Source organism: Zonotrichia albicollis, chromosome Z (genome assembly GCF_047830755.1).
Source record: "Zonotrichia albicollis isolate bZonAlb1 chromosome Z, bZonAlb1.hap1, whole genome shotgun sequence".
Lineage (NCBI taxonomy): Eukaryota > Metazoa > Chordata > Aves > Passeriformes > Passerellidae > Zonotrichia > Zonotrichia albicollis.
The window spans coordinates 44430617-44446155 of record NC_133860.1 but is presented as its reverse complement, the minus strand read 5'-3'; the positions used below and the strand labels follow the sequence as shown (position 1 = coordinate 44446155).

The 15539-nt window shown below is 44.8% G+C and overlaps 1 protein-coding gene across 4 annotated transcripts in view; it reads right to left on the bottom strand.

Annotated features, from left to right (window-relative positions):
- Positions 1–15036, bottom strand: part of KANK1 (KN motif and ankyrin repeat domains 1) — a 130239-nt gene extending 115203 nt beyond the window's left edge. The window contains exon 1 of one of the 4 annotated variants that reach the window (XM_014267998.3): positions 14896–15036. The gene's annotated coding sequence lies outside the window, so the exon portion shown is untranslated. Of the gene's footprint in view, positions 1–4617; positions 4701–7390; positions 7851–14895 lie in introns of those variants that run through there. The other 3 variants (XM_074533686.1, XM_014267999.3, XM_005488278.3) reach the window with 3 other exon arrangements.
- Positions 15037–15539: the final 503 nt, after the last annotated feature.

Sequence of the window (15539 nt, the reverse complement as noted above, 5' to 3'; positions counted from 1 at the left end):
GAACAGGGATCCATTAAAACTTATCAAAAGGAAAGCAAGCAACTGCAGGACACTCTGGCAGTACTGAAGTATTGCAAAACTTGTTGATGTACTACAGTGGGGGGTGTTGTGTGTTAGAAGAGTTTTCTGGTTTGGCTCTTTTTGCTTTGCTCTCCAAAGGACGTTTAGAAACAGAAAAATTTCCAAATGCAATGACCCACTTGACTGAACTGAGTGAGACAAAAACGAAAAATGAGCTTAACAAAGATCTGTGTTGCAGCTGGGAAAAGTGAAGGCAGAGCTGAGGTTTAGTAGTATCTCCTTTTTTCCTACTAAAATGAAGCATTCATTGTACTCTTAACCATAAAAAAAAGTCCTGATGCTAGCAGACTTCTTTCAACATTCTTCATCAGATAGTCTCTCAGTTATTAATATTTTCCCATGCTTCTACTGGCAAATAGAACATTTGGCAATTAAAAAGAAATGCAGCTTGGGGGGTTGCAGATTAGAAGCATATTTTGCTACATAGTTCTGGCATGATGAATTCCTAATTAAAAATAAAAAAAAAAACAAACAAAACCCAAACATTAATAATCCAAGGTGTTGAAAGAAACAGTCCACAAAACTAAATAATTTCATCCAAACTTCAGGCTCATTGTAACTGATGTGTTTTATTACCAGGCTTTGAGAAATCAGTTCTATAGTCTCATTAAATCAATAGGCCATAATACACAAAATAAGAGACTGACTAACTCTTTAGATGCTCTCAGTATACTGGTGTTTATTAACTTACTTTTATTAGTGATGTCATACAACTGAACTCCTGAAATCTCTCCTTGTGACAGACTTGTTACTTTTCCATTCTTTCTCATTAAAACAAGTTTTCTCGGCAGGCAACTCTCAGATGTGCTGCTCAACCTGCCACCTGTCTACTTCCAACAAGATCAGTATCTTCAAATTTCGAAGCACAAAGGGACCAACTTGATAAAACTCATGCTTGGCACTTTGAACTGCCTAACACCAGATCCAGAGCTGACATTTCTGCAAGCCTTTCATAGAGCTCTGTTGTGATGCAAATAAAGTACAATCCCCAGACACAAAAAAGTCATTAAACCGGAATTAGGAGTTATAAGTAACTGGCAAGCTGAACGAAAAATCTGGGTTAAGAGGAACACCAAAGAAAGACCTACAAAGGAAGTGGGAAAAGGCTGTTGACAATTACCCTTCAGCAAACACAAGGAAACATGTATGGGGACCGCAGTGCTCTGCAGCAGCAGCCTCCACGGCAGACTCGGCTTCCACAGTGTGAGCTGGGCACTCACATAACCCTTCTCCCCCAGAGGGGACAGACTGTGCCATCCAGCCCTGCCGTGGGCTGAGCGCACTGACAGCATTTCAACTGAGCAGCTCCGGCTCAGCTCGCCAGCTCTGTGAGTGACCTGGAGCCAAGGCCAGCCAGGCTCCCAGCAGCTCCCCAGCTGCTGACCAAACAGGGAATTGAGCAAACTGGGCAACAGCAAACACTCACATGCTATTAGGTCAGGAGTTAAAATATCTCAGTGACCTGCAACTTCCATCATGAACAAGGGCTGATAAATGCCAGAGCCTTAGGGAATACAAACTCATCTACAAAAAACCCCATCGAGGCTTTGATGCAATTTCTGTCACTTCCAATAGACAGCAAGACAAAAGTAAGGATGGTTTTCCTTCGTTCTGAAGAAAAAAAAAAAAGTCATGATGTAAAATGAAGTTTTCAAGAAGGGATTAAGGAAATGGATGGATCTAATGGAGACTTCCTAGACATCAGAGAGAAGCTCAGCATATCAGTATAGCAAGACAAATACTGCCCCTTTTTTCATGGTAAGAAGCCATGAACCTCTTTGCCTGTAACTCCATCTTCAACATCAGCACTAATCACATCATCCATCAGCACCATCCAACTTGAGTCCTGACTGGGCCATGCAAGATGAATTGCAAATCAATCATACAGCACAACAGCCTTCTTTTCACAGCAGCAAAATGTAATTCATACATAGGAATATTGCCAACACAGACGGGCTATTCTTGACCCAGAACGTATTCAGTCCTCTTACAACCAGCTGTGAATTAGCATATTAACAGTGAAAGGAAATCAAGAGATCTGTTAAAAAAATCATACATAAATCAGCCTAGAAGAGTGTTCACAGCTAAGAAAACACCAGATTCCTGCAGCAAGCAGGAAGAGCTTAAAAGAGCATGGGTCACAGCCCATGGCCAGAGGAGAAGGCAGTGTGGTGGCTAATCCACAGCCTCCACTACCCAGCTGCAAACAGGAGAGCTCACTACAGCGAGCATGGCACATCTGTGCTGTGACTAGCCACTATCCTAGGTTTATCCCAGGTTGCGTTCTGCTGAGAAGATGACAAAAATGCAAGTTCTCAGACACTCAGGGACAAGGCAAGGTCATGCCAACATTCCTTACCAGAAAAAGTTCTCTCTGCACATTGCCAGGAAGAAGTATGTATACCTTTAATTAGCTACACAAACTTTCTTTGCAATGCTGAGCCTTGAACTTGGTACTAAGAATAGTGCAGTATATCTTCTTTTTTCATTTCCAAAGCAGAACATTTTGTAAGACTGCAACAGCCTAAAAAGTCATGGCAGTCACCCACTGCTGCTGTGTTACAGTGAGAGGCAGCTGAATCTTTTTTTTTCCCCCCTCCACTTCTAAGGACAAGAAAAGGAATTGCACTGCTGGCTCATTACTCCTGCTCCTGCAACAGCCTCATGAGACAAAGTTCAAAACTAGCAGAAATTTGATGACAGGCTGAAAATGTGAAGCAAAGGACAGTTTCTCAAGAAAAAGTTATACTTGTCAGATTAGACAGCAGGGCCTGAATTCTGTCAGAGACAGCTCTTTCACTTCTCTCTTTTATTTCTTCCATTTTCTTCATGGCGACCCCCCCTTTTCTGTATTGTCTTAGAGACTTTGAACAGAGCAAGCATTCAGGGGCAGGGTGAAAGAGGAGGAACAGGCATGACTTGATGGGCACTGAACAAAGTGCGCGCTAGATAGAAAAGCTACAGGAAATAAAAGGAGTCCGGAGAGCTGAGACAGAGGAATAGCAAAAGCATGAGAACAGCCAAGATGCTTCACAGACATGTCTGGGCAAACATTCAAGGCCACGAGGTAGAACTATCAGAAGCCAGGAGTTACATTACGCTTCTTTGTACTCCAGTAAAACCTACCCTGAACAGCTCCAGGGAGGGATCCACAGGCAATACCACAACTTCCACTCAGTGACTTACTCAGAGATGGGAGAAACCAGCTGTGTTAGACATCCAGGACTCCCCTAATCCCTCTTAATCAACAAGCAGCTGGTAATCAACCTGAGTTAAGATGAGGCAATGGGCACAGATGGGCAATGAACTCACAAGCTTAGGCTGGCCACAAGCTTAGGCTAGCATGGACTAGTTAGTGCTGTGCATCTAAGATGTTTAACCTCCAGTATCAAATCCAGTATTTCTAGCAGGATATTTTAAGACTCTTCATATCTCTGCAATGCAGTCAGAAACTTTATGGTAACTCTCAGAATTATTCACCTAATTTTCCAAAACCAGCAGGAAGTTGATTTCAATTCTTCTGAGAAGACTGTGCTGAAACCCATATCGCCATGACCTGCCTGACTATCCTACTCTGGCCACATGATGTTCTCTTTGTGGCAGGCTAAGCAGGTGGGCAGAAGTACCAGTTCAAAGGTATCTGACTTGAATTTACCTCCGTATTCAAGTCAAAACCACTTCAGCCACGGTCAGCATCCTTCCAGCAAAAGCCAGGATAACATACTGCAGTTAAGTCTGTACCTGAAAGCCACCATTGCTTTAATTAGATTCAGCCAAATCCAGGTCTTTGCAGTCTAGACATGGTTTAGCAAGTGCTTTTATGTGAGTAATTCACTGAGAAAGAGCACATGTTAAGTTCTATCTGGAGTTTACCTCAGTTTTGGAAAGAAAATAGCTGGATTTTGACAAGCCAAACACAGCTCAACCTAACTATTCAAGCATTGATCCAAGGGAGAATTTTATTTGACAGAGGAAGGAAAATGTTCTTCCTTGGGCCTAATGCTTTTCCAAAGTTTAGCCAGCCACAAAAGGTGTTTCTATTCAGAGCAAGAGCAATAAACAGGACAATTTTGCAACACAGCACAGACATGAATCTTGGAACAATACAGAATACATACCCCATGCCTTACTCCGGCCCCTCCTGCAGTCTCTGTAATACTCTAGGTTTTAGACAAAGGTCCAGAGATTAATAGAAAGAAAAAAAGCACATATGGAATAACTACTGCTTCTGACCTGTGGTACATATACACTGGTCACTTTATACAGGAATGTAAGGGCAGCCTTGTGGCTTGACAACTTCTGCACTGAAATCAAAGTGATGAGATGCTCCAGCTCTAACAAAGCCAGCTTGACTAAGCTTTAATATAGATACAAATAGCTGTTGGCTGACAGAAAATTGTTAGTGCTCCTAGCTGTGTACAAATACATTATAGCTATTTGTTATTTCTCAAGGAATCTCTGGCTTAGCAGTAATAAAACATGGGAAACAGCCCACTGTTTCTGAAGACAGGATGTGCAGGAAAGTGCCTTACATACCCAGCTGGTTCTTCCACAGGGCAACACCAGATACACAGGCCAGACAGTCCTCCTCCTTGCAATGACACTCTCTCAGCACTGATGAAAGACTAGCTGTAACTGGACATTGTGGTAAAAAAATATTAGGCAGTTCAATTAACAGTTATACTTGAATGCACCAGCACGCATAAAGCGGCCCATAAATCCTGTCATTTTCACTCAGAGTTAAGACAATTGTTATTTTCTGAAACAAAGTCAGGAGACAACCCCGGCTCACTTTTGTGATGCAAATTAGCAAGACGCTTGGAGGAAGAGGTGGGGAGGAAAAGTCTTTTAATTGACATTACAATGAAACTTCGTCCCTCCACAAGAGTCACAGACATCAGCTCCAGTGGTGTCTCCTCCAGGACCCCAACATTCTCCTTCAGCCTGTGCACAACCAAACCTCTGGCTCCTCACTGCTGCCTCTGCCATCTCATTCACTTGCAGTCACCAAAGAGACCTTGGTGTACCATCCAGAACAGCCACCAAGTGTGTTAAACAGGGGGACAAACTGCTGCTCTTCCATGAAGATGTAGCTACAAGGAAACTTGCTTTACCAAGCAGGAACAGCATCCAAAGCAAAACACCATCCCAAATGAAATTCGGCTCAGGAATGTGAGCTATGCGGGCAGGGGGGCTCTGATGGATATAAAGGGAGGACAGGAGCAGGCAGGCTGCTTTCACAACAGTGGTTTTCCAGCCAGAGCAGAGGACCAGCTTAGCCACCTCCCTCATCCCACTGCGTGCACGGCAGAGCTCGGGAATGCGAGCAATGCGGACTGGGGGCCAGGGGGCTTTGCTGCCCGCGAGAGAGGGCTGGGAGGGGCTGCCAGGGGAACAACACAAGAAGACCAAGAGGCAGCTGGGGTTGCTGAGGAGTTGTGGGCTCCTTTTAAGCGAGGGGCGGTCTGTGGAGGGGTCAAAAGGCTCAACTACAGGCTGTGAACCAACAAAGGTCCCTTCCTGTCCCAGTCACTCTGTGCTTGTGAAACAAAACTACAAATGTAGCTTTGCAATAAAAACGTCATTAATCTCTACCACCTAAAACAAAGTGCAGGCCATCCTGGTTTTTTGGCTAGTTGTGGGCATGAAAAATATACCAGCATTAAGACTAATAAATCCATGCACCTAACACTTCCTGAGCCAGAGATATAATATTCAGCTATACATGCACAAACCTTCTCTGCCCCAGGCTAACAAAAGATGGAATTGCTATAGGTAACAGCCCTGAAACCTTCTGAAGTCTGCTTCAACCAAAACCAACAACCCTTTACAATGTGAACAATATTCCGTCAGTTGTTTATTTATAAGATTCTTGAAGAACTCCATTTTATTTTGACCACATTTTCTTGATCCCCACATCCCAGCCCAGCCCCTAAGTGACTGAGCACTGCCGATCTGGCTGGAGCAGCAGCCTCCCAGGACGTGCACCTCCAGTGCTGGGACTCTGGAGTGAGCACCGACTGCATCTCCTCAGCACGCCTACCACATAACTCGTGACAGTCATGATGTGTGTACAGATACAAAGAGGGGTTTGTTTTCCTTAAATTTCCTCAGTGAGAAGGCTCCCGGCAGCCACTAGTATTTTCGTTTATGTGATCCTGCTACATTGCTTAAAAACACGGCAGTGGGCACAAGCAGCAGTAGTTATGGGATGAGAAACGGCAAGAAAAACACAAAGGAGACAAAGACTCAGTGGAATCAGGACCATGGCAACTTCCACTACACACATCGAAACCCCTGTCAACTCAAAACACCCCCGTGCATAAAGCAGCCCATAACACTACAAGAACAAAGTAAGAAGCATTCATCAAGTTTGTCAGCCCAGTTAAACGACGCTGACAAGATACATAAACTGCAGCTGACCATGCCTACATAATTTTCAGCACCTCTTTGTTTCACAGAGATTTCACCTTGGTCTTGCAGGTGATTATATCTTCTCTTCGAATGTTACTGACTTGTCATGGACAGAAAGCTGCCTGAGAAGGCTGCTGGTAAAATGTAAGTTGAGAAAATGGTCAGTGATGCCAGAGTAAGACAAGCATTCATCTGAGGAAAGAAAACCCTTCCAGAGCTTATCATCAGAAAAAAAACCCAAGAAAGCAGCAACTTGAAAGTTTAAGAACAAGTTCAGCCCCACATGTCAGGAAGGAACGGAACTTATGCTAAAAAAAATCTCTTCTTGTATTGCATTTTCTGAGTCTTAAGATTAATCTGGGAAAAAGACTATTGTTTTAAAAGTGAAGTTATTAATTGAAAAATGTGAAGTGTGGTTTAAAAAAAAATACCACAAGGCAGCTTAATTCTAATCACATTCCTGTAAATCCAAACTGAACACCTGAAAAGAGCCAAATTACTTTCAATGCCTTAAAAAATGGAAGAAAAAACACCAAAACCTGTCTCCCCTATTCAGGAAATCTACCATTTCACAGTTTGGTTTGGATTCCCCCCCGCTCTCTTTTTTGGTTTATTTGTGCAAAGCTAGGTATTATGAACAGAGTTTAGAGCAACTTCAAAACTTACATTTCTATTAAGTTCATTGTGAAGCAGCTTCAAAACTGAGTAGCAACAACTGCTTTTCATTTAGCAAGCCTGAATTTTCTGTTGCAAGCAATCTTCGGTTGCTAGACTCTACAAGGCAAAGTGCTATTGCCAGACAGACAGCTGAAAAACACAGAGTAGCAAGAGAAGGACTCTTAAAAGTCACAGGAGGCTATAGAAATTCTGCTTCAATATAGCTGTGAAGTCCCACCTTAGTTAAGTTCCATGATATTCCATAACGTCCAGATCAAGTTTTGACAACTATCCTCGGCTTTGTTAGGATTTCTCCAGCCATTCTGCACCACTCTTTTACTTCTGCTCTCTTGTACACTTATAACTCACAGAACAAAAAAGCTAAGCCTGGCCTGCCAAATTACTTCTGCTTCCTGTCCCTGTTTGCCCCAGAAACCCAATTACAAAGTTAACTCATGCTAATGGAGCCTGAAGTGATGTGCACTCACACTCAGCTACATGACAGGTCCCAATGAATGAACAGCCTGATTTTCACTCTGGTTTGGTATCTGAAATGTAAACAATGCACAATAAAATTATCTATTGCAGAAGGGCAGGTACATCTGGGTGTATCTGTGACTAATCAGAGTGAAAAGTCAGAGTCCAGCATATGAGTCATTACCCAGTAAAGGACTCTCCTTAAAAACAAAACAAACAAAGAAACCCCCCACAGTGGGGTTCACCCCTGATCGAAACACCAGCTTCTACTCTGAAGAAATAGCCAGCTAAACGAAACATCTCTTACAGGTATTTTGCTGCGCCTATTGAGGTAGATACACCCCAGGGAAAAAAAAAAAAAAAACAAGCAAGGCTCTTCTCTGGTGCAGCCCTCCAAAAACTGAACTGCAGCGGGAAGTAGAATATATCTTATTGTATCAGTCTACTAACACTGCAAAGGAACACTGATGAATTGAAACAACCTGTCTGCTGATAGGTGGGATAATAACAAAGCACTGGTCAGAAAATACCAACAGCCTTAAATTGCGTCAGCCAAGCTGCAAAACTGAGAAGACCTATCAACTCTTTCATTCTGCTTTCTCTTCTGTTGGAAGTCTGGAAATTGGGAGAAAAATTCTGCAATATTGCTTCATTTAATAACTAAGCATGAGTCAAGTGCCCCTGCTTTTGTCTCAGGATCAGTATCTTGACTGTCCTTTGTTACTTTTCATATTCTAATTTTAAAACACTCAAAACTGTCTACATAAATAAAGAGGAAGATTCTCTAGTCTAAATCTAAACATTACTTTCCCCAGTCACTACACTTCGCAAATTTCGTCTGGAGAAATACTGAATAGCCACATAAAACACGTGTATGTATCTTTCTTTCCCTTTCCAAACTAGATTAGTTTAGTACAACTCTCAGAGATCTTCTGCATATGCTGTGATGAAAAGAGCATCATTCACAGAGATTTCACTATTGTCCGAGGTCCTTGGGGGCTTTTTGACACAGCTGTTCCAAAACAGCTCAAGAATGAGCACCATCCTTTTCTCATTTAACAGCTCATGAAGTGAATGAAAACACTGTGATGGAAGGCCCACCATGCACAGCCATGTTTATGCACCTAAACAAACACATTCAACCTCTAACATAGTCTCACTTCAGGGAAGACTTCCAGCTGTTAACTGGGAAAACAGTTGAGCTTAAAAAAAGAAATTAAAAAATATAAAGGGATCAGAATAGCTCGGGGGAGATCATTAGTTTAGTTTTAAACAGATAATTAGTTTAGTTTTAAACTAAACTCAACTTGTTAGCCTTTGAGACTAACAGGTTGCAGGCTGGTAGCTGATGAGTAGAAAATGCAAGGCGAGGAGCTCTCCCATTCCCACCCACAAAGCAGGGCTTTGATGATCAGTGTTCCCGATCCTCATCTACCAAAAAGGTTCTAATGGACAAAATCCGCATCACATGGATTTCCAACTCAGAGGCTCAGGTGGCAATCACAGTACCATGGTTTCATGCCTATGAATTTCTGACACGTCCCTGTACTACCGCTGAGGCTTCCCACCCTCTCATGCTGTGTTGGCACAGCCGGTGGGACACTGTGCACACATCAAATAGCCAAGGGTGAGGGGAGGGAGGTATTCCAGCACATCTGTTTCCAGCCAGATCAGTTTGTCCCACAGCCACATTAATATTAGCACCAACAGAAAGAAGGTGGCAGCAAAAGTATGAGAGAAGAGCTCACTGCTTTCAGCTGGGCACGGGTTTTCTGCCTGCCTGCAGCCCCTGTGGCACAGGCAGAGTCAACAGGAAAGAGCCAGGAGGGGTGGAGACTGGAACGGGCGTGAATAAAACAGAAACATTTCTGGCACTACCCGACAATTCGTGGTGCAAAATCATCTGAGTCAATCTGGGCAGCATCCTCCCCCTTAATAATGACACTGCAGAACTGGGAAGGGATCAGAAATACTTTTAAATTGTGAAAGAGGCTTGAAAAGACAGTTCAGTCTTTAACAGACCAAACTACATTATTTGGAAGGGGCTCATGGATTATATAAAATAATGGATAGTGCATAAAAGCTAAATCAGTGTTTGTCCTTATGTCAGGAAGTGTTGATCAAGCCATACAATTAGGAGGCTGAAATGTGTGCACACACGCTACAGAACTCATTGTCAGCAGCCATAAAGTGAGACCAAGAGAAGGACTGATCACTTGTGTGGGTAACAGCCCTGTATGGAAGCTAAACTTGGGAATACTACCTGAAACAGCAAAAAAGTAAGAAAAAAAGTCCAGGGACTAAGAGTTTAAAAAACCACTGTTAACTATTTACAGACTCATACAAGACATACAGGATTGATTAGGCCTCACCAGTCTTAGATGTATGGGTACCTCACAGTGGATAAAAACCTCTGGTACAGAACCTCTCAACCCAAAGCAGCCTTACTAAGGCCAGTGCCTTGTCCAATAACCAATATTTTGACTGTCTGCATCTTCTTGGAACCGTCAGCAGCAGTGTAACCTGCTCCTGCCAGGGCACTACTGTTTCAGGTAAATGCACTGGACTCTTTGGGCCCGGAAGAAGGCAGGCCAGTAAGAAAAAGCAAGGTCCTTGGCATGAGGAAATGGTACCTTTAGGTAACAAAGAATGCAACAGTAAATTCTTCTAGATTTCCACAATCAGCAGCTTAGCGCATCTACAGGCAGGAACTCCAGAGCACTAGCACCTAACACATCACCAGGCCAGCGTAGACCACCAATCCATCCCCTAAGTGTGGTGGCACAAACATTTGTCCCAGAAATCCACTGAGGTGCCCCCCCTGTCCCCCTGGACACCAACCACCCCCAAACACCACAAAAAGCTGCTGCAGCTCATGGTAGCTCACACAGCTGCAAAGAAGATGGAAAAACATACATATTATGCATGTAGGAGAGTTCTCTCACTGACACTTCTTAGTCTTGATCTCTGTGTGTGACACAGCAACATCCCAGTGCTCCAGGACGGCACAGACATCTCTGTCTGTGTGAGGGGTGGGACACAGGCACTATCCCTGAGCCCCAAAGCAGGCTGGGACACCCCCAATGCCCAACATCCTCCCACCATCCCCTTCACCAGAACATTTGTTTTAGGGAAAGGTAGTCACAACCTCCAACCCAGCAGGGCAGGTATCTGGGTCTACTTTTGGCTCCTGCGTGCAATAGGAAGCCCATACATCAGAAGAGTATGTGAACAGTAGCTTGGCTTTTGAAAAGACCAGACTCAGTTTGACAATACTTATCCACAATTAAGTTCCAACTGATCTTGTCCGACTCCTCTGTCCTCAGTCTACTCACATCTCTAAAGAATTAAAGGGGCATTGAAAACACGCATTCATGACTCATGTTTAATTACCAGCTATCCTTCCTCAGTACAGCTCTAATTAGAAATCAGAAACACATTTTTGAGCTCAGAAAAACACAAAAAATTGGCAGTAAGTGACAAGGGAAACCTGTGGGAGTGCTTTAAGTGCAACAGGATGTCGCCTCCCAAGTTATGCTTTAGCCAGACTAGTCATTGGGTTAATACAGGGTTAAGAGCCCAGAGTCTGCAGCAGCCCAAAACAGAGATCAGATGCTCTTGCCACCCCTCCTGAATGACAGATTTTTTTTCATTACTATCAAAGCTCAGAAAGCATTTCCCATGTTCACTACAGCACATTACAAGCTATTTCCTTTCTTCTTCGTCATGGACAACTACACCGTTAATGATGAAAAAGTGACTATCACCACATACATCTTTCTGCTTTCTGGAGTTTGCCAGGGAACCTTTGGTGAAGTACAAATATAAACAAGGCCCGAATCACTATTCAGATTTAACCACAAGTCTCAACACTACTGTCATGACTGCAGATACAGTTTCCCAAAGTAAAATACGTGGGCAGAATGCAGAATTAGAGAACACACTAGATAGACCTTATAAGTATAATTCACAATACAATACTGCCAGGAAAATATATAAACTAAAAAAAATATCAATTATGCCAATTGTTAATTCCTGACATGTATTTATTTCTCTTCAGGTGCCAGTCTTTTGATAGCTGGGAACAGTCATATAATTTACATGTTATTTCCCCTCAACATATAGCCTCTATAACAGGAGCAAGAGACAACTGTGGAGCGTCAGAATTGACAAGCCTAAGTAGTTTCCCTTGAGATGCCTAAATGCCTTTTTACAGCACTGCCAATTATTCAACCATGCAAGCAGATACTATTAAGATACTTCAAATGAATCATTTCCCACTAGACTCAAACACATTATAAACCTCACCATAAATCTCAATCTCTAGTCAAGATGAACTTATTTAATAATATTCATAAATATTGTTATTTCATAAAGGCTTGTGAAATGTACAAAAGGTTTATAAAATACGTTATTTTTAGATATTTTTATATTGTTTAAACAAAAGACTTCTCAAATAAATTCCGTAAAAAGTTACAGCTAGCATTTCAAGTCATCTGTAAACTACACTTACTGCATCTTTAAGAAGTTAGGTGGAATCATAAGTTTTTGGAAGTAGTTCGTTGCTACTTCTTGTTGCAATTCCATATGAACTCCTCATCATCACAATATGAAAACCTAGTCATCAGCTTAACACGTCATCTTGACACAACCCACAAAAATTTTAGACAAAATTCATACTTGTACCCATACACACAAGCTTTCAAGCCACTTTCCAAGTACTTTGTTTCTTCCCTTTCTAAAGCGCAGACGAGAATTTTCGGATGGATAAACAGTACAAGCAGTGATGCCTGAAACACCTCTTTTGGCCCATTAGACAATTCCATTAGCTAAATGACTAGGGAAAAAGCCCTTCATCTCCATGACCTACCACTTCAACAGGTGCTGACACCACAAGAAAATCTGCAACTCTCCTCAGTTAAGAACTAATGTTTTAGCAACTAAAAGCACGATCAGATGCCCATTCCCGACAGCTCTTCACAGTAGCTCTGCATCATTTGCAAAACTGCCTCTTCCTTTGGACGTTTTCATTTCACTTTCACCATCTATTATTTAGACATGCAGTGCACTGCAGAAATTGAGACGACAAGCTGTACCAGAAGCTTACAAACCTGAGAAAACTGCTAGAGTGAGAAAAGGCAAACAGATACCGAGGAGGAGCTACTGCATCAACTCATCTCAAAGTGAAGTCATTTGTGCTACAAGAAATATCTCCGTAGCAGGTTCTCCCAAGGGGGTGGGATTTATAAAGACACCTAAAACCAGTTCACATTCAGTTTTCAATCAAGGCTTTCTCCAGTGCAATTCTGAAGTAAAGCCCAATCTTAAAAGAAAGCAGGCGTGCACAAATTTAAAAATTAAGACACTAGGGACTCCTGTATGGGCTGGAGTGCTAAAGAAGTTGTCATCAAAGTACAGTTTACAATATGAATTTCCTTCTAGTTAGATTGCTAGCAATACAAAGGAACAAACCACACTGTGATGTCAGACAAATGAAACAGAGTCAAATGTAACACCAAATTCCATTAAACACATGGACAGCAAAGCTACAGATTTTGAGGCACACAAGAGCCTGTATCCACCCATCCTTAAGCCCAAACTCTGCCACAACCTGGACTTGTGCCACTGCCTCGGCACTGGTGTTACCCACACTCACCACTCTGTGGAATGCAACAAGTTTCCCACCCCACTGCCCCACACCAGAGCTGTAACCTCTCTCACTCACTCCCAACAGAGGAAGGACACAGGCTGTCCTGTCATATGACAATATTTCATCTCCCCTTGAGGAGAAAGTTTCGGGGTGGAATCCTATTTCATCTAATCACTAATACATGGCAGATGTTCCCAGCCAGAAGAGAAACAAGACTTCAAAGGTACTGCTTGCAGCACGGATTGGACTCAGCCCTACTCCCGTCAGGCAGTACCACTTTGCCCTACTGGCACCCACTCCCTTTGGAAAACAGACTCTGGACTTGAAGACCCAAGCAGCACTTCTAAGGACTTGACACACCACCTGAACAAAAACGTCAGGGCTTTCTCTGCACATCATGAACACTTTTAAAATTAGTTTGGCCTTTCTAAAATTCACACATTAACCCAATCAGCCTCCTCTCACTTTTCTGATATTGTCCTTCTTTCTCAACAGACACCCACACAACGTTTAATACAACCTAGTCACTCTGACAGAAGGGGTGAAATAAAAGGGTAAGATACAGCCGATATGTTTAATCAGCAAATTTTCATGGTATCTTTTATGGCTTGCCAAGATACAAGGTAGTCAGCTATGTTACTGATATGCCAAACGGGCTCAGCTGCTACTTAAATGTTTGAGAGCTCTGATTTAACAAAATGCACACTATACCTGACCTTAACATCGGTACAAGAAAAGTTTAACTCAGCTTAGTCTTATGCGTAACTCGGGGACAAAGCAGTCACAAGAAAGCCACTGTCATTACTGAGGCTTGTAATTACGTCTGAATCAGTTTTTACACATAAATGTGTATCAAGCTATAGGGTCCCACAGCGTTGTTTCAGAAAAAGCAGGACTGTTTTCAAACACTTCAGGATGTCTTTATAAGACTTTGTGAGTTGGGTTTTTTCTTTTTACGTGAAGAGCATTCGTGAGATTCATGAAGAGCTGCCAAAGCTAAGGCACTTTTATGTACTGAGCATCTAAGCCCAAGACCTTCCCCTTTTCCCATCCCCCTACCCCCCAAAAAATCTCAACTCTTTTGAAGTGCCGGCTCACAAGTTAGTGACGGTCCATTTAAACAAAGCACCGGTGAACACAGCTCTCACATGAGACCCATTGCGCCCCCTCCTCTCCCCTGCCCAGGAACTTCCCCCCGCACCTGGCAGCGCCTCCCTCGGGGCCGGGGCAGCCGGGCAGGGTCGCGGCTCCGAGAGCGGGCGGGATGCGGTCGCGATGCACGGAATACGCGCGTCCTCACCTCGTTTGGCACAATCCAGCATTATTAAGCAAAACGGGCAGGGAGATCAACAACTCTTCGCGACACGCTCACACACCGGTCCGCCGGGACCGCCGTCCTCCTACCGGGGGGCAGCGCCGTGGCCGACCGTCCGCTCCCCGCTCCCGACAGAGCCAGGCGCTGCCCCGGGGCCGGGGAGAGCCGCGCTGCTCCTCTCGACGAGAGCGGCAGCAGCGGCAGCAGCAGCAGCAGCAGCAGCAGCTCCGCCGCCGCTACGCTTGCCCCTCGCCCGAGCGCCCGCGTCCAGCCCATCCCAATCGCATGTCCCGCCGCTCACCTCCGGCTCCGCGTCCCGGCGAGGAGGTTGGGGTGCGCTCCGGTGATCCCGCAAAACTTCAGCTCCTGCCTCCGTCCCCGCCTCCCTCCCTCCCACCGCGCTGCGAGTCCGCGGAGCGCTCCGGCCCCGCTTTGTACCCGGCGGCGGCCGCACTGCGGCTGCGCGCTGCCCAAAACCAGAGCGGCGCCTCCGGCCACCCTCCGGCTCTGGGCCGAGGCTGCTGCCCGCATGCATCCCCACACGGCCCCTCTGTACCCCCTCATGGCCCTCCTGCCCCCCTGCACCCCCACACGGCCCTCCTGCACCCCCACACTGCCACCCTGCCCTCATGCACCCCCACCCGGCCCGCCTGCCCCGCCGCGGCACCGGGAGCCTCGGGGCGGCCTCGCTGGGTGCACGGCGTGGCGGGGGAGCCCCGGCGGTGAGCTGAGTGCGGGCGCCGGTGGCAGCGGCAGCAGAGTGCTTTTCTTGCCCCCGCTTAAGAGCCAGGCTCGGCGGCTCGCCGGGGTGCGGGAGCTCCTCGTCAGGGAGAGTAGGTTACCGTCGGGGCTGCGCCTGGAAATTCAGCATCCTTGGGAAAATCTGCCGGGGGCTAACCCAGGTGGGGTCCGCCATGTGTGCAGGTTGGAGGGACTGGCTCAAAG